Source organism: Papaver somniferum, chromosome 4 (assembly GCF_003573695.1).
Source record: "Papaver somniferum cultivar HN1 chromosome 4, ASM357369v1, whole genome shotgun sequence".
NCBI lineage: Eukaryota > Viridiplantae > Streptophyta > Magnoliopsida > Ranunculales > Papaveraceae > Papaver > Papaver somniferum.
Window position 1 is genome coordinate 46,881,286 of NC_039361.1, and position 5,825 is coordinate 46,887,110.

The following is a 5,825-nucleotide window of genomic DNA, read 5'->3' on the forward strand; positions in this document are numbered from 1 at the left end:
TTGGCCACGCCAAAGCCATGCCGACCATGCCTCCATGCTACTGGATGCCAAACGGAAGATTGCAAAAATCAACGGGTATCCTTCCCCTTGAGATTCAGATCTTAACCGTACAAACTTGCCACCAAACGACTTGTGGCAACCTTTGGCTACGCTGCCAACTCTTTGGCCACGCCACATACTTAGCTATGCCAATACGTTGATCATGGAACCAAACCCTAATTATCCATGCCAAGAGAATGCTCAAGCCATGCCAGCACCGTGGCCACGCCACCGGCTACCAACGGAAGGTAACAACAATCAACGGCTAACCTTCCTCTCAAGATGCGAAATCTCGGCCGTCCAAAGTCATCACCGAACCGGCAAGCCTCTCAATCTTAACTTTACAAACAATAGCAACATGCTACACGTTTTCCACAAAAACACTCGAGACATCAAAACATGTCACAAAACTGGGGGATGCTCATCAGGGTATTGGTCTGGCGGTTTATAGTGTGCGGCGTACATTACGCCCATTACAAGAAAGTATCATAAGAGTGAAGCGATTATTAAATACGGGAAGTAATGGTGAAACGTTTTCTTCATTATGGAAACATTAATTCCAGGCTTTACCTGTTACCGCTTTCTTCCATTTACTCAACCGTTTCAACCTCTTACGAGACCAAGGTACGTTTTTGTTGCGACTTGTATAAATAGGTCTCACCTATTTCCACAAAAAGACAAGTTTTGGTCAGGAGAATACAACACTCAGAAATCACTCGTAATAGCTTTCCCATCTGTTATATTTTCACTTTCTGATACAAGTCGTCAAACAACTACTTTTCCCGAATCAACTATTCTGGTCTCAACACTCTCTTCACTTCCCTCCCTAGACCAACCCTTCTCATTCACTTTGTGACCGAAGAAAGTCTGGAACGTACATTTCTTGGTTTAGGCCGGATTTGTACAGATTGCTCTGTAGAATCAAATTACTCCCTTGCAGTACATTGTTTAGGTTTTAGACTCGTTTCTCACCCACACACTCGAAATTACCAAAATCAGTAGAAACTTTTTTCACCCTCAAACAACTGCATTAACTGGTAAGGTGGTGACTGCGTTTAAACTTCTAAACCTTAAGGAGGCTTCAGTCCCCAGGTACAAGCTTATTGTACTCTCCCAGATATGATGCTGGGATGCTTGGAACATCACATGGACGAAACATTCTGGATAACGAAGAGGTAGAAGTGAGAGAGTTATGTCGTTAATCGTGTCTCCCTCTGTATTTTCAAGAAAAATGTTTCAGTCGCGTCTCTGGAGTTATCTCATGAATGCTTGATTATTGTCGGGGATGGGCCGCGAGGAGCAGTCCCCAGTCGCACCTCTCTTCGGTTACTGAAGTTGTTTTCTCTGAGTAGGCTTGGAATCCGTCGTGGGCCTCGTAAAGTTTTGCGGGCGCCTTCTAGACGGAGAGTTGATGATATCCTTACGTTACACCTTTGAAGAGTATATGACCTTGTCGTGGCTATGACTTTTGGATTGACTGTGTCTCCCGAGCTTTGATAGTGAAGGGATTCCGTGTAGAGCCTCGGTCCCCAAGTTTGGTTTACATGTTTCTATCTTATATGATCGGTGAGTTGACCATGATAAATATATCATCTTGCATCCATACCGGTGACTCCATTACTTCTTCCATGTGAAACTAAATATGGAGAAGTATGGATTACCTTTGTTGTGGTTGTTGTTATGGTAAAGCTCTGGCTGGTATCAACAAACTAACATCAACAGTTCTTGGAAGCAGAAGAGACTATATCGTCACTTGGAATTGCATGGGAGTCCATGAATGCAAAGGGATTGGCTGGATGCGTAGGCGAGTAAACTATCCACGAGCACGAGCTTTGGCGAGATGGATCAAAAAGTAGGCACAACTACAAACCTTAGCTGGATGTGATCACGATCCTTGACAGGGAGGAGTGTGGTGGCTACGACATGATTCTTGGCAGGGAGGAGTGGCGACATCTGGAGAGAATGTTGAAGCGGCTTCTGGAGCGAAACGTTGAAGCAGAGTGGCTCCTAGAGCGAAACATTGAGGCGGAGCAGATCCTGGAGCGAACATTGAAGAGGCACCTTTTGATTTGTGGCCATGTCCGTATGAGTTTCGGCAAGAACTTCATGTCTCTCCATTAAATCTATAATGGTAATGGGAAGGTTGGTTTCCTCTGGCTCCTCTAGTCTCTCGTCCTGACGAAGAAGTGGTGGCAGTCCTGGTGATGATTGGAGGCGTCATGCTCGAAGAAATATTAGGAGTAGCGGAAGCTCTGTCTCTGGTAATAAGAGGCGTCACATCAGAGGGGATGCTTCCGGTGCTACTGGTGTTGGTGGTAGAGGATGTAACGTCATGGTACATGTTGACTGCGCTTGCAGATGGTACATTGGTGTTGGCCATTCCTTTTTGCTCTCGTCCGACATGGCCACATACTCTATCCGCTTAGGGGTCTCTCCACAAAACTTAATTTTCAGGTTGTAAATCAGAGTTTATTATGTGACGCAATCCTTGCCGCGAGAAGTCCTCAGTCATCGTTTAATGTCTCTGTAACATCTCTATGTCGATCCTCGGCAAGGTGGAGAACCTCCAGTCCCCAGGCGAAATTCCCCTGAATCAATATTTTCCTGGACAATGGGCTTCAGAGTGTTGCATTCGTTAGTAGGATGATGAATAAACCTATGATAATGGCAATAGTTGGGATTTTCCATTTGTTCCTTAGTTGGTAGGCGCCTAACATGAGGTAGTTTGATGGCATCGTCTTGAATCCATACTTCCAGGAGTTGAATTACTTTCTCTATCGGGAACGGGAAGTTTGGAGAATCATCTCCAGTTTCTTGTTGTTGCGCAAGAATCTTAGTCGCGACCTTCTGAGGTGAAGCTGTCTGATGCGCTGGTGCCACACGTTTGGGTTGTTGTTCTGCTGCTGGAGTTTTTCTCTTTCTCCCTTCATTAGAGATTGACTGGAGGTTGGATATTTTATTGGAAGGATACCTGCTTTCCTGAATGTCTTTACGAGTTTCTTCATTCTGGAACGGTTGGGATCGACTGAGTAAAGCGGCGGATCTCTTAGCAGCTTCTGATGCAACATGGGAATTGATGTCTTCCAAGAAGGACGCACATAATAAAATCACATTTTCATTGCGAGGACACTGATGAGAACGTGATAAATCCCACGAGTCTTCTTTCTGATCTTGTGGAAACATCTCTTGATCTTCATTAACAGACAAGTTAGGTTGGTAGATACCTTTCCGTTCAGCGTGACCATAGGCTTCACCCCCCTCGCTAGGAGTAGGAATATGAATCTTGGAAGAAAAACTACTACCATCAGCATTGATCCAAAATGAATTGTTGATGGCGTTTCCTCCAAAATGAATACGTGTTGGTTCCTTTAATAGTTGATCCGTGAGTGCTTTCAAAAGCGTAAATACTCCGTCCTGTGTCTTGACAACAGCAGCTTGATTCCCGACAATATCATTCAGGATTTTCTCCAAATCGTGAATAGTTGTTAAATATCGATACTCCATAACCTCGACAAGGGTTTTGAATGAAAGAACGGACTCAGGGATAACATATGAAGTATTTTCAATGCTAGGAGAAGTAAATTTGGGATTGAGGGTTTCTGAACCATTCCTAAGATCAACCTTCTTGAGAAATTTAGGAAATTGAAAATGGAATAGGGGAAATGATTTTTTTTGTAACCGAGAGATTAATCTCCCACTGTAGTCTCCAATTGTTTATAGGTAAAAAAAATTTATGCTGGTTTTGGTAAATTTGGGTGTGTGGATGAGAAACAAATCTAAACCTAAAAAAAATGCACTGCACGGGAGTACTTAGATTCGAGAGATCAATTTGTACAATCCTGTCCTAAACCAAGAAATGGCCGTTCCAGTCTTGCTTCGGTCACAAAGTGAAGGAGAAGGGTTGGTCTTAGGGAGAGAGGCGAAGAAGGTGTTGAGACCAGAATGGTTAATTCTGAAGGTGTGGTTATTTTATGGCTTGTAGCAGAATTTGGAACTGGCTTGCGGAATGTAAGCTATCAGTTCTTTGGTGTTTTTCTGGATACTATGTTGTTGTTCTGACCAAAACTTGTTGTTTGGTGGAAATAGTGAAACCTATTTATACAAGTCATAATTGAACGCTCCCTAGTCTCGTAGGAAGTGGGAATGATTGAGTGATGGAAGAGTGGAGTAATGTGTAACTGCCAGAAACCACGCTCCCACGATGAAGGAAACGGGTTTGTTTACACCATTACTTCTTGCCACCACTAACTGCCATGTTTCCTGACACTTTCTTATAATGGGCGTGTTGCACGCCGCACGCTGTAAACCGCCAGACCAATATCATGATGAGTATCCCCCAGTTTGTGACATGTTTGATGTCTCGAGTGTTTTCGTGGAAAACATGTAGCAGTTTGCTACGTGTGGCAAGTCAAAGTCAAGAGACTTGCAGCAAGAAAATAGCGTGTGATGCGATTAGGATCGTCTTGTCTAGTCGCCTAAAACTTGCCACAGCCTGTCAATTCTGTGGAGAACTTGTACGGATGAGATTGTGACTCATGAGAAAGGGTATCCATTGATTATGGCCACATCCTGTTGGTGCCTGACAATAGCACAGTGGCGTCATTGGCACATGTCAACGGCTTAGTGGAGATTTTAACGCATGCAAGTGGCATGGTGACATGGTTGGCATGGATAGCGCATGCCAGTGGGACGATGTTGCAAGTGGCGCCTGGCGTAGCCATGGCCGCTAGGTTTTAACATACTGGCGTTAAATTCAAATGTGGTGTGGCAACATCAGTTCGAGTTGCCATATCAGTCCTAATGTTCTGTGGAACATTATTTGGCTTGGTTAGCGTAGCAACTTTTCCCAGATTGGGGTTTGGCATGCCGAAACCCTAATTAGCGCATACAGCATGCGGCATGTGACCGTGGCGTAATGGCGTTTTGTGAAAACGATTTCAGAGCCACACCAAAGGAACCATATCCAGGATGTCATGTGGAAACGGTCACAGGAGCAAGTATTGCCACGAGTGGCTATGGTATGGCGCTTTTATTAGGGTTTCCTAAGTCCGCACGGCTCGTGGCATATTGTGGTCCCCGAAGTGGCATGATTTGTACCACGACTGGAAATTAAGGTTTCATCCATCGCCACTAGAGCAAGGTCGTGCTTCTAGTTAGGATAACCAAATTAAAGTCCCTTATGGCGTTGGCCACGAACATAAGGTGGGTTGGCACACATGTGCGTTATTCATGGCGCGCTGGCACGTTTGGCGTGCCACTCCGGTAAAGTGGCACGCTTGGCATGCGCTTTTGGCATGTGCGTTTGGCATGCTTGGCATGTCGTTAGCATTCCATTGGTATGTTGGCTCGGTCTTTGGGAAGCCAATTTGGCATGGTGACCACTTGACGCAATTCCGCATATTTTAATATTGTGGCAGGTTTAGAGCAACCTGATTAGTCAATAAAAAGAGGGGGCCTCCAAGCACGGACGTGGCTACACTTCTGGTGCACGTGGCAAATTTAACGCGACCTGATTGGTTAATAAAAAGAGGGGGCCGGCCAAGCACGGTCGTGGCCACACTTCTGGTGCGCGTGGCAGATTTAACACGACTTGATTGGTCGATGGGAAATAGGGTCGGCAAGTATGGGCCCAGCCACAACTCATGGGAGTGTGGCAGGTTTAAGGCGACCTGATTGGTCGGCAGGGAATAAGGATCGGTTGGGTAGCATGAGGTGTGGACACTTACAAGTGGCGCCGGATGGCCTATGGCCACACCTTCTTTCGTTGCTGCTCCTACTCCGCGGCT